The sequence below is a fragment of the Nanorana parkeri genome, unplaced genomic scaffold, assembly GCF_000935625.1.
Source record: "Nanorana parkeri isolate BGI_ZX_2015 unplaced genomic scaffold, ASM93562v1 scaffold1163, whole genome shotgun sequence".
Classification (NCBI taxonomy): Eukaryota; Metazoa; Chordata; class Amphibia; order Anura; family Dicroglossidae; genus Nanorana; species Nanorana parkeri.
The window spans coordinates 477,170-491,382 of NW_017307431.1; the positions used below are offsets into that span (position 1 = coordinate 477,170).

Sequence of the window (14,213 nt, forward strand, 5' to 3'; positions counted from 1 at the left end):
ATAACTTCCACTATTCGTTGGTGAAGGTGTGCACGTTGATGCATTGAAGTGCATTGCGTAAGGTGACGCATTCAATATAAATGAGCTCTAATGCACCTCAATGCACACTTTTTTTTTTTTTGCAGTGTACATTGTAGTGCGTTGCAGCACAAGTGTGCTTTTGGGGTGCCATTTGAAATCAGAGTTGGCACGCATTGGGTTAATGAGCGCTAATGTGAACGAGACCTCAACTATGCTTGCAGCCTCTTGTTTTTTTTATGGCCATAGAATTCCTTCATAAAAGCTGACTATACACTGCTCGAAGTTCATCTGATTCCTGCTGTGTTGGATGAAATTGGAGCATTTGTTTAATGCCCCAGTCTGAAAATGATCAGCCCAGCAATATCTGCACCCGATCAGATGCACGCTCCGCTTGGGTACGCTGGAGCATCAACCTGCTAAATACAATAGCCGATAGCGGGGATTCCTCCATCTATACTGTTTATCCTTCTGAGCTAAAAAAAATGTGAAGCGTGTATAGGCAGAAATGCTGGTCATTCATTTTGTTCTGTACTTTTATTTTTGGTAATACAAAAAATCTATACTTTCAAAAATGCATTCCTTATAGATAAGTAATTTTAGGAGGGCAAGATCCAGTAATCTATGCTGCTTAAAAGTACTCCTTGGGGGCCAATTAACACCACATCCAGATCTTCTCCGGACCTAGACAGGATTTTTGCCTAGACAGGCAAAGTTGTTTTTGCCTCCCACTGGTCCAGTGGGAGGAGCTCCAGGTGGGGTCCTAATTTAGCTGGCCAGCGACTGCCAGAGGTGCCGCGCATGTCGGGGATCCTCTCGCAGTCGCTGGCCAGCAAAATTAGGACCCCACCTGGAGCTCCTCCCACCGGACCAGTGCTGACTCGCCGCTGCTCTCCCGCACCGAAGGTAAGTGAAAAAAAAGGGTATTTACTGCTCTCTCAACCAAAAGCCATTGAATACTGGCAGAGCTTGAAACTTCAGCTTAGCATGTAGTGTCACCTATTTTAGAAAGTTGCCCATATATACCTCCTGAAGAATCTGCCAGAGGAAACGTGATAAAGAAGGGGTAGGCAACCTTGGCACTCCAGCTGTTATGGAACTAAGAGTTCCATAAGGCATTGCAAGATTTTGACAGCCACTGGCATGACTTCCTGAGGCATGATGGGATTTGTAGTTTAAGCACAGCTGAAGTGCCAAGGTTGCCTACCACTGTAATAAACCATCTGTGCACGACACCCTCTGCTGAATGATTATGAATCACAGAGTGCTGTGTAGACACTATGTGAATCATACTGTGTGTGAAAAAATATTGCGTATTATATAGAGCAGTGTTTTTCAACCTTTTTTGTGCAAAGGCACACTTTTTTCATGAAAAAAATCACGAGGCACACCACCATTAGAAAATGTTAAAAAAATTTGTACCTCTGTGCCTATATTGACTATATATAAAGTAATTCTCTTGAATAGGAATCAAATAAACACAAAGAAATTATTTTATAATTGTTCATATTTCTGTTCAATCCATGACTTAACTTCACACTTCACACAAATACGTTTTAAATTCAAACTGTAGCACTGACGTAGCCCTGGTTAAAGTAGGGTTCAGTGGGGTCTCACTAGTCTTGGTTAAACCCTACAGAGCCCTGGTGAGACCCTACCAAGCCCTGCTTTAACCAGGGCTCTGTAGGGTCTCACCAGAGCTATGTGGGGGTCTCACCAGCCTGGTTAGACCCCTCAGCGCCCTGGTGAGATCCCACACTGCCCTGGTTAAACCCAGACTCTGTAGGGTCTCACCAGCACCAGGGCTCCGTAGGGTCTCACCAGGGCTCTATGGGGTCCCACCATGGCTATGTGCAATTTCACCAGCCTGGTGAGACCCCTCAGAGCTCTGGTGAGACCCCACAGAGCCCTGGTTAAAGTAGGGTTCAGTGGGGTCTCACCAGGGCTCTTTGGGGGTCTCACTTGGGCACTGTGGGGTCTCACCAGCCTGCTTAAACCCCACAGAGCCCTGGTGAGACCCTACCAAGCCCTGCTTTAACCAGGGCTCTGTAGGGTCTCACCAGAGCTATGTGGGGGTCTCACCAGCCTGGTTAGACCCCTCAGAGCCCTGGTGAGATCCCACACTGCCCTGGTTAAACCCGGGCTTTGTAGGGTCTCACCAGCACCAGGGCTCCGTAGGGTCTCACACGGGGCTCTATGGGGTCCCACCATGGCTATGTGCGATTTCACCAGCCTGGTGAGACCCCTCAGGGCCCTGGCAAGACCCCACAGAGCCCTGGCAAGATCCCACAGAGCCCTGGTCTCACCAGGGCTCCATGGGGTCTCACCATGGCTTTGTGGGGTCTCACCAGGGCTCATAGGGGGTCTCACCACACTCCGGGGGGAAACACCTTCACCCCCTTCTCTTTCCTAGGAAGCCGGGTTAGGGGGGGGCTTTACATTTGGTTCTGCCCTCTGCGGTTAGAATGAGTCACACTTTAATGATCACACATATTGTTAACTCCTTCATGGCACACCCAGCGTTACCACACAACCCCAAAAGCCCCATGGCTTTGTGGGGTCTCACCAGGGTAGCAGATTTTGCCTTGTACACACATGCGATGACTCACCGGCCCAAGAGTGAGGAGGAGACTCAGCCCAAGTGATTCCGTCAGGTAACGAAGGGAAGGGGGAGGATTCTATGTCCGTGACGTCACCGGACTCCTCCCTCCTTCCCTTCGTTACCCATCACGGACAACTACATCACCCGACTCCTCCCCCCTTCCCTTCGTAGCCGACAGAGCCACTCGGGGAAGGGGGGAGGAGTCCGGTGACGTCGATGTCCGTGACATCACCGGATCTCCGACGGAAGACCCGGAAGCCGGCGGAGAGGTGAGTAACTTTGATCGATCAAAATAATTTTGATCAATCAAAGAAATTAACGATTTATTGACGGCACACCAGAAAACATCTCACGGCACACTAGTGTGCCGCGGCACAGTGGTTGAAAAACACTGATATAGAGATACATCGATATGATTTTATCTAGACGAGTACCAATACTCTTCCACAAGTACTCTCCAAAAACAATTACCAATACTTTTTTTTTTTAGTGTCATGTGATTGTGTTTTTCTAAAACAATACAGACTGATGATTTTAGGACAGTGGTGAAGTGTCAGGGCCCGGTCCCATCTACAAACGCTGCAACCCTGGTAGTTCTGTTACTGACGCTAAGCTGTAGAGGGACTACAAATCTCAGCAATACATTATACACCAATGCAGAATACCACCAGCTATAGAGGACTACAAATCCTAGCAATACTGCAGAATACCACCAGCTATAGAGGACTACAAATCCAGCAATACATTATACAGTAATGCAGAATATCACCAGCTATAGAGGACTACATATCTCAGCAATACATTATACAGTAATGCAGAATACCACCAGCTATAGCGGACTACAAATCCTAGCAATACATTATACAGCTATGCAGAATACCACCAGCTATAGAGGACTACAAATCTCAGCAATACATTATACAGCAATGCAGAATACCACCAGCTATAGAGGACTACAAATCCTAGCAATACATTATACAATACTGCAGAATACCACCAGCTATAGAGGACTACAAATCCTAGCAATACATTATACAGTAATGCAGAATACCACCAGCTATAGAGGACTACAAATCTCAGCAATACATTATACAGTAATGCAGAATACCACCAGCTATAGAGGACTACAAATCCCCAAAATCGGGGCATTTTCACGGGTATGAGTGCTGGTGAAAGTGCCCAGTATCGACATCCCTAGTATTGATATATTATATAAGATGTTATTTGCACAGCGGAATCTGTAAATGTAGATTGATTGCTGCATTATATGACTACATTTCATCACTTCTGCACTGTATATATTTGTAGATGCTTAGTTCAGTCTTTCAGGGTATGCATTGCTGATATGTCTAAAACACCTCATTCATTAGCTGTGACTCATCACATGACTCTTTTTTTGTCTTCTAGATAAATCATTGCTTGCCCAACCAGCATTTGTACTCGACAAGAAGGAGCGCTCCTTTAAGGTACAATTTTAATTAATGCTTGTAGAATTGACCTAAAAATGTCAATCAAAATATGAAAGGTGCACAGCAAGGGTTAAGTGCTCGTTTTTATCTAGGTTTAAAAATAAAAAAGGTATACTGCCCTAATCCTCCGAGCTGGCTTACTCTTAAGGTGGCCATACACTTTACAAACCTTGCAAGACTTCTGTCTTGCGAGGGTTGTAAACTAATTTAAAAAACGTACGATCTGCCCATCTTGGACAGGCAGATCGTACTTGCGATCATCGGAAGCCCGCTCCCCTGAGGGGCGGGCTTCCGATGACTGCAATGCTGAATGCTGCGCGCGCACACCGGCCCGTTCGGCAGTTATCTCTCGATCATGCTGAAAACCAGCCGAAAATCGTACGATTCTCGGCTGGTTTTCCAACATGCTCGAAATACAAAAGTTGTGCGACTGTACAGTAGAAACGGTCACACGCCTTCCATACACTGCACGATTATCGTACGATCGCGGGAAATTTCCCGCGATTCTCGTACGAGAATCGTGCAGTGTATGGGCACCTTTTTAGACCTGTCCCTTCCATCTGTCTCTTCCTCCGCTCCAACGATTGTATGTCCCTCAGCGTCCTCATGTCCTATACACACTGTATTGGAGGTGATGACTCTGCTACTTAGACTGCTGCAGCAGAGCGGGAGCAAGGCTCCGGGGAGCAGTCTAAGAGCAAGCCAGCTCAAAGCATCGGGTGATATTTAAAAAAAATATTTGATATTTGTCAAACTCAATTTAATCGTGGGCCGCATCAACATTATGGTTGCCCTCAAAGGTATCTGTAAGACTATCTGAATGTATCTAATCTTTATCATAATTGCCTCTGCATTTGTTTATCACTGGTTTTAGTAATAACGTAATACCTAGATCTGAAAGTAGAAGTCTAGGAAATGGCCTGGTGGGCTGGATTTGGCCCCTGGGCCTTGAGTTTGACACATGTGACCTAGACCAAAATGAGCACTTAACCCTTGCAGTGCTGGGGTAGCCCCACTGCAAGAGTTAAGAATATTTCTACCCAGAGTTCTGCTTTAATTTGTCCACCCCTGTTCTAGTAGTGTCTGTCTATCAGCTCTGAAAATAAGTAGATGATAGGATGCCCTTACATCTGCTTTGACAGGGAGAGAATACAAGTAAACAATGCTGGCGTGGTAATGCTACTATAACTGTTCACAATATTGAGAACCGTTCTTTCATATAATAATTAGAGCCCAAATGAACTCCCAGTGTAAATCGGTTAAATACGTTCCAGGTGCCGCAAAACAAAAGGTGTCTTATGGTTTGTTTGTTTTCTAAAGCAGCCACAGCCTGAGTAGAAAAACTGCCAGCAGCTGCACAATGGGACCCTTGCGCTCTCTCTCTTGGAAGCAGTGGTTTGTCTGCTGAGATCTGACATGTCACCTACTAAGTTAGAGCTATAGTCCTGCAATCAGCAAAGCTTGCTGATTGTAGAGCTCTGAGTCTAACTAACTCAAGGTGGATGCGTGTCTGACCTCTGCAGAGAGATGACTGCTTCCTTTCCCACAGAGAGCAGGGGTCCCACTCTGCAGCATGCTTTCAGACCAAGGGGCTGCATTTTAAAGAAAACAAATTGCAAAACTTTGAACTCCTTTTTGTTTTTGCTCTGAATTGTTCTTGCCGTTATTGGGTCCCCCGATGTGCAGATTCTTCAATGCTCTGAATTGCACCCAGAATGTATTTAGCTGATTTTTTTTAATTTGAGAGTTCAGTTGGGCTTCACCTCTCCCAATGCCCTTCAGCCTAGAGATAAGGTTTTGGTTGGAGATCTCGTATAGAAGCTGGATAGCTGCAGGGTTTTCTATAACGTGCACACAAACCTGCTTATCACTGTATTCCCACGTATTATTCAAATGCCAATATATCTGAGTCAGCATAGATATCCATCAGATGATAGAAAGTTCTCACTCTGCATATGTTTGTCTTTACTTGCAGAGACACGCTGGAGATATAGTACTGAAGACTGAACATGGTAAGTCACATTTGATGAATTTAATGCACATTCCTATAATGACCGTTTTCTAAATTCAAATACAGAAAGTCGCTGTTCCTAAAGCCCAACTGAACTCACAGTTCAAGGTATCCCTAAATCCTGGAATGTATTAAATTCCAGGTGCATGAAAAGAAAACGTATTCAGTGTTTTATAGTTTCTTTTCCTTTAGAAAGTAGTCACATCTTGAATAGAAACTTGCAACTTCCAACTTGCTGCAGAGAGACCACTGCTTCCAAACACAGAAAGCAAGGGTCCATGCTGGCTTGAGAGCAGCTTTTCTACTGAGGCTGGGGCTGCTTTTTAAAGAACAAGCGGTAAGATTTTGCATCACTTTTGGTTTGATGTACCTGGGATGTGTTTAGCTGAATGAAACTGAAAGCTTAATTGGACTTTGACTTGCCCAGGTTTGTGACCGGTCCAATTTAAATTGAGCATCTGATGAAAGAAAGGCGAAGTACCTTTGGTAAAAAACCACAAAGAAGGCCAGGATTTTTTTCAAATGAACCCTTGCAGAGGAGCTCCCCCCCACTCTGCAAGGATTACCTGCTGGTTTTGGTCTAGGAACGAAAATAAAGATATACTCACCCGATCCTCGGTCCCGCCTGGATGATAGACCCTTTGGGACACTTTGCCTGATGAAGGGGGTTCTGTGAGGCTCCAAAACGTTGTTCACATGTCATGCTAAAGGAATACAAATAAAGATAATATTCAAAAGCAGAATGGTGTGCGGACAACATATCTTCTAGAGTGGATGATGGACCAGTCACAGCAGCCTCTTCTCCCCTACTCGGGTGGTCTAAGGACCCGTGGCATCATCATGTCTAATGCAGGTCCATTAGATGTGAGGATGCCAAGGGACATACCACTGCAAGAGCAGAGGGAGGGATAGGTGAGCTGTCATTGCAGCAGGACCGAGGATCAGGTGAGCGTATCTTCTTTTCTTATGCACCAAAACAAGCACTTAAAACTTGCAGTGCAGGGCTAGCCAACTGCAAGGGTTAATTTGAAAAAAACAAACAAACCAGAGTTCTTCTTTAAGTTAATCTGTACATCTAGCGCTAGACTTCAAGTCTCCACTTTGCTTCTAGGTGTGAGGCATGACCCGTCTGAATCCTTATATTCCCTTATTGGTCAGCAAGGCCAATTTAATGGACCAATATGGAAGCCAAAAGGCTTTTTTGGCTTCCATATTGACAGGAGCATCCCAAGGCTGGGTGTCACCGGGAGCGGATACCGTGTGACACCCCGCCATTACGTCATCGTGCATGTACATGACGTCACCACGCGCATGTACGGCCATCTTGGTGATGGACGCCGGCAGAGAGAGGAAGGGACAGTCACCCGGCGGGATAAGGTATGCAGCCGGGTGCCCTCTTCTCTCCCGAAACTGTCAGGCTCTCGGTCCATGACAGAGTGCCTGACTTTTCAGAGGGGGTGACACCAAAATGACAGCCGGGTGCGGGCCGCACCCCCTTGTGACGCCACTGCGTATAGGTCCATTAAATTGGCATTGCTGACTAATCGGGGAAAGGCCAATTATGTCCTCAACTCCATTTTTACCAGTCATTATGACGTACTTTCCAGGGCTGGTAAGTAGTGATGGGGCTGAGCTTGGTGAGAACCGCCGCAACTATATGTCACAAAGGAACAACTAGCACCTCTTATTGGTTAGGGAGGAGGGGGTGGCAGTGATGGTTTTGAGCAGGCTTGGGAGAACTGGGCTTACTCCAAACCCAGCCTCATCTCTAATGGTAAGCTGTACTTATGTCTGTTCTACATATTCTCCATTTTTGAAGTGTCCAGGTTTGTATCGTGATAAGTATATGTATAAAGTCACTCGCACTCCAATAGAATTTCAAGTCAAGAACATTCTGTTTGCCTGAAGAAGGAACCGCTGTTGTTCTGAAACGTCGCTATATGATGTGATAGCAATCGAGTCAATTAACCGTTTTTGACTTGAAATTCTATTGGAGTACGAGTGACTTTATGCATACACTTATCTTGGATTGCAGAGGCAACTGCAGTCACTTTGGCACCCACCCGACTCTAAGGTGGAGTGCGATGGGTACACTGGATTCAGGTTTGTATCGTGTTCGCTATTAACACTGGCTTCATTGGATAAAAATCAATCAGTCAGCCAAAAGTGACAGATCTAATGTGTATTATAAAATCCATTTTAAATGAGATGTTACTAGAAGAAAATATAACCTACAGACAGAAAAATAGTATACGTTCCGTAGCTAGCGTATGAGGAAACTGACTGGCAATACAAAGAGAAATTGTGGTGTTGACATTTTTAAAACTCTATCCAACCAATCAGATGTTTGCCTTTTAGAGCAGTCAGGACAATTGATTTGGGTATTTTATTGCGTGGTAGTAGCCATAGCCATGTTGGCGGATATGCCATGGTCCAGTTGCATCCATATTGGTGGGGCTTTCATACATCTCGAACCCAACAGCAAGAGATGAATATCCTTATCCTAACCAATCAGATGTTTGTATTTCACTTTCTGTCCTTCAACTGATTCAATCAGATTGGCTGCTATGAGTGACACTTCACAACTGTTTTTGTAAATTAGTTTGTATGTCAACAGCCGAGTTCAGCAATGGAAATCCTCTACAGATAACTCAACATACGTATCTGTTGAACGCCGGCGATTCTGAAAGACTTTCTTCTACTTTTATCTTATTCTGTTCCAGCTGGAAACGGCTTCAGGCTGTGTGACCTGAATTTCAGTTATAAAGACAGTTGTGCTTATAAAAACTCACTTTTCAAGATTTATGCACGCAGGCTTATTCAAGTCTACAGACAAAAGCTGGCCCCCTATGCATTGAGCATGACCAGCTTTTTTTCTTTTCTCCAGATTTTCTATCTTCTGCCAGAGAGGGCTAGTTATTAAAGTTCCTGGATCCCCAGAATAGCTATTACCCCTCCCCCAGCATATCCCTGTTTACTGGCAGTGTGTTCCTATTTAATTCTGTGCAGAACAGGGCGCCATTGACTTTCCTTCACATCCCTTTTTCTGGTCCTTTTTTTCTGCTGTATGAGCGTCTGTTTAGCTTAAAACTGCAAATATGCTTAAAAAGTGTGTTCACTGTAATTAAAAGGAATCTCGAACTTTGCACATATTGCATGGTCAGTGGCCTACACGTCTTCGGACTCCCCGGTTGCCCCTTTTCACTGATAAAGTGCATCAAAGTCTCAGATCCTCTATGCAGGCTCCCATCTGACAGCTTTCAGACCTGGTGATTGGCTACTCTGGCATCAAGCGCTGTATCAGAGGCGAGGCAGGGGTAATGTCTTGTCTTGTCTTGTCAATACCTGGAAGTACCTGGGATTTCTCTTGGCTGTAGGAGTGGATCTGGGGAGGGCATGGAAAGTACATAGGGCCAGCTTCTAAAAAGCAAACCTATCATTTTGCCCCCTATGCATAGAGCATGTTTACATCAAAGTAATGCTAAACTCAGGAGTTAAATCTTACAAATGTATTCAGGAAACTTAAAGTGACATTAAACCCTCAGATTTTTTAACATAAACCAATACTGTAATGTGTGCCAAATAAAGGCCTGACTGGTTTGCAGAAGGATTTTGTATGAGGGGTGAATGTTTCCAGTGTGGCCTTTAGTGATGCCCTAATATGGAGACCTCTTTTCACAACTTTTGTCTTGGCAAAATTTCACAAATGTTACTGTATTATTGATGTTGATGTATTTTTCTTTTTTTGCAGGCCTCTGTGTGTATGAGGAAAAGAGACTGAGGTCATCTTCATTTACTTTCAGGCCATCCAGTGAAGCTGGTAGGAGATTTTCTTTTTTTTTTTTAAATATGTTAAAGTGGCATTAAACTCAAACTTTTTTTTTTTCTTCAATAATGAATCCATAATTTGTATATATTTTTTACTTTGCTGTTTTCTGTTTCATTGGGGAGATTTCCCTTCACTTCCTGCACCAGAAACACAATAGGAAGTGTTGGGAAATGTCCTCTTGATTAGCTCCGGAACAGTTGTCCTCAGGGGCATCCCTACATTTCTCGCTGCCGAAGGGAGGGGGAGGGCGGTGTGTGTGCTGGCAGTGCTGGGCCTACATAGGGATGGCTCTGGTTGTCCTCGTTTAGAAGATTCCTCCTTGCCTTCTGTTCCAGTGACATCTTTAACAGCATGGGTCTGTACCTCAATACAGACCAGGGGCCAGAGGAAGATGCTGCAGGAACCAGACCATTGCACCCACTAACCACTGATCGTGCTTGCAATGCTTTGCAGGCTTTGTTGCAAAAAAATAATGCTCATTTTCTCTTTCTGCGATAGGGGTACATTTAAAAAAAAATTTTTTTGCAGAAAGTGGAATATGCACTGAACACTCCATATGTTTTTTGCATTGCGCTGCCTTTCTAATGTGTGTTTTACACTGTTTTGCAGGTCACAAAGAGAAAAGAGTCCGCTCCTCTTCCTTCAGCCTTCTGACCACCTTCCCTCCAAAACAGCCAGGTAGCACAGAGCGTTTTTATTACCTGAATCAAAAAAGGGCCCAGGGGAAATATAGACACACAATTCTATTAACCTGTCACTGTTCACCACTTCCTATCTTTTCACATTGCCAGTGGGATGGACAGATGTCAGATAATTACAACTTTCTTTCTTCATTTGCAAACAATGAAAGCAAACAAAAATGGTTCAGACCGGTACCAAAGAACAATTTCTTTAATCTAATATTCACCTTTTGTTGTACGTCTGGCTGAGAGCTGAAGGCACTTTAGTGGTGGGCGGCCTAAGCTGACAGTATATGTGAGATTTGGTGGTTAATATTTTGGTCTTTTTGAAAATCATTTGCAACCATGAAATGCTGGATCCAACCAGTGATCATTACTGGTGCTTGAGGGAACTCCTGGGCCAGTGTAGAAAAGGAAAATGCTGGTTTCATAATTAACAATTCCGCGAAGGATCCTCAACTGAAGGGAATATTTTCTGTTAAGTGGATGTTCACCAAACCCCTAATTATTGCCTATAAGGAAGACTACTCATTAGTGTAACGTAGGCATTGGACCCACTTGCAGTTGTGGGCACCATGGCCATACTGCTGTCTGTGAGCCGGTAAAGGCAGATAAAAACTAAACATTATAAAACAAACTATGTTGCTTATTGCAACCAACCAGACTCCACCTCTGGTCCTTGCTTTACATTTCTCTACCTCATCAACATAGCCTAAAAGCATGTGAAAACCCAAAACTTATTTTGCACCTGCAAAGTGGTAGGCCTGTTGTATACATCTAGGGTTGCCACCTGTCCAGGATTCACCCAAACAGTCCGGGTTTTGAATGCTGTGTCCGGGTTTCATGGCAGCAGAAACCCACTTCTCCCCAAAAAAGTCTGCATGTCGATAGAGTGTTCGGGTTTCGCTTGAAGAAAAGGTGGTAACCCTATATACATCACATGGGGCAAACAACCTAAAAATCAAATTCCTGATTTTGTATACTGTATTTAAGGTTTTCTTTTATGAAACATAGTACAGTTGTTGCTTTTTTTAGGAAAAAAAATGTTTGTAGTAACTTTCCTCATATATTTTCTTACAGCACTGACAAACAATGTGTTCATGCCTTCCACTCTCCTGCAAGAGAGAACACAGAGGAACAATAGAGACTCAGGTGAGTGTGATATATCCCCCCCAGTGACCCTGTCCTGGTTTTGTTTTGCCTGATTACAGCTATGACATTAAGGTTGGGCAGGTTGCATGACAGTCATATAAAAGGGAGATAAGGTAGATGACCTCCAGCTAACTATACAGGAACATTGTAGAATATGTTAAAAGAAAGAGAAAAAAACAGTCCAGAGCTTGTTTCCCCACCCTGAGATAAGCAACTGCTTGTGACCCTAACATAAGCCATGCTTATCCCAGCCAAACATTTATTTATGGAGTGATCTGCTGTATGATGTACTGGAGAACAGTCGACCTGCACATCTGACCACCTTCATGTATCTGTGGGTACCCAGACATGCTACAATAGTGATATTGTTTTCTGGCAGCAATTTGCAACCAAAAAGTTCAATAAAGAGATCACTTACCTATGATGTCGTCCCCTCATTGGTTGAAACAATGGAAAGGACTGTGATGGAGCGACACCATGGCAGTAGGTAAGTGTTCCCTTAGTGATCCTGTTATTTGAGACCATTTGCTCATATAACATGCAATCTACAATTCATTCATACAAATAATGTACTTTTAAGGTACCCAAACTGAAACATAATGAGTGGAATTTATCAAAACTGTAGTAGACAAAATCTGGAGCAATTGCAGTGCAAATCTGCTCCAGATTTTGTCTGCTTCAGTTTTGATAAATTCCCCCCATTGTATTTTTATGTAAAAATAACTCCTTTATTTTATGTATACAACATTCAAATACTCAAATAAAAAACATGTAATAACATGAAATGATGGTTGTGGCTCCAATACACGTATTCATGTCACCCTAGAACATATTGTAATCAACATCAACCCATTCTTTGAGTGGGCATCACACTTTATAGATAAACCGGATATATTTGGATGAAATACATTCTATGCATTTCACAGAAATTACTCCGATTCCTCAGGAGTATTTGATACAATGTATGTGCCGAATAAGAGCCAAGGTGCCTGTTAAAACCAGGGGGACGGGACCCAGGCCAGCAAGAGGGGTCCACCACACAGTCATGGATATCTCCTCTAGGGCATGAATATAACTCTTTTTTTTTTTGGTAAATACGCCAACAAAGGGTGTACAAAGAGGTAAAGAAACCTGGTCATTTGGTAGTATACAAGGTGGTGTGGAGAGAGATCCTACCTTCTCTCACACCAGATGGCATGGGCGCATCTACAGTCTTTGCTCTTCAGCTTTTACTATCCAAAGGGTTCAATAAAGTATTCTAAATGGTTCTAGCTCTGCAAGTAGCAGCACCTGGGCCTTTCCTTCCATTCGGCTATTTCAGCTGGCACTGTGCACTATTACACTTATCAAATAGTGCAAGATAAAATTCAGTTAAATTTACTAAAGCTAAAATGTGATTTTTGTTTTTTACAAATGCTGAGAGATCGGATTTCCTCCAAGATAACACCTGTGCCTTTTATATAGTGAACACAACAGATTGCTAAAATTTTGAAACAATCACTGAAAGGATTAGCAATTATTTTGTAGATTGCAGATTTAAGAAATACTACAATTGTTGCTAAGAATAGCTAAACTAATGAAACAAGTGTTCGCAAGCCTGTGTCTTATGATTTGGGTCTACAAATCTGAAAATAAAAGGACCGAAGTGAAAAAAAAATAGTATTTCTGTTGCCCTTCACAGCCATGACCTGCACTATGAACAGCAGCTGAGTTTTGGCTGGCTTGTCAATGCAGATATTTTAATTTCCTCCATGGTATGAACCGCTGACATAGGCGTCACTACAGAACAGTAGCATTGAGCTGCTGAAACTGGAATTCTTATTGATGTTTGGTGCTGTACACCATTGCTTTCTTCATCCAGACCTTGTGTAGCTTGGCATTGCCTATAGTCTGGCAGATCATACCAAGATCAAAGGGCAGGAAGAGATATACCCACTCTTGAATGATGAGTTAGAACACCAAGACCTGTTGTAGTAGTTGCATGCATGTGCGCTATTTTGATCCTTTCCTTTCAACTGTGCCAAGTTCACAGGAGATTTCCCATTTACGTTCACTTTCGACAGAAACAACCCGATCATCACAAACCATGTTTGCAATAAGAACACCTTGTTGTGATGGGCCATTATAGAAATCCAAAACCCCAGGCACCTTTTGCATGTAGGCTACACATTATTTTTGTTTTCTACTCTTAGATCTATGAAATCATTTCACTTGATTTATAAATAAAACCTTTTTTGTTGCAGAAGAAAGTTTGCATATGTGGACGGTAATAAAACCAGCAACGCTGCAGGCTCCTCAAGTAACTGTATCTCCGGACGCTGATGGTGCGCAAACCAGGACTGAAGAGAAGGTAGCTTCTATATCTCTGCACTTATAGATTGGGTGTTGGCAATTTGCAGCATGATAGAAAGGAGGAAAAATGTTGCCTGTAATTACCAAGAAGAGCCCCAAT

The 14,213-nt window shown here is 43.4% G+C and overlaps 1 long non-coding RNA gene across 1 annotated transcript; it reads left to right on the forward strand.

The window, feature by feature from the left end:
- The first annotated feature begins 9,882 nt into the window (after positions 1 to 9,882).
- On the forward strand, positions 9,883 to 14,084 carry LOC108796748. Its single transcript, XR_001941829.1, has 4 exons — positions 9,883 to 9,920; positions 10,539 to 10,607; positions 11,690 to 11,761; positions 14,005 to 14,084. It is a non-coding gene; the product is annotated as an uncharacterized LOC108796748 (long non-coding RNA).
- Positions 14,085 to 14,213: the final 129 nt, after the last annotated feature.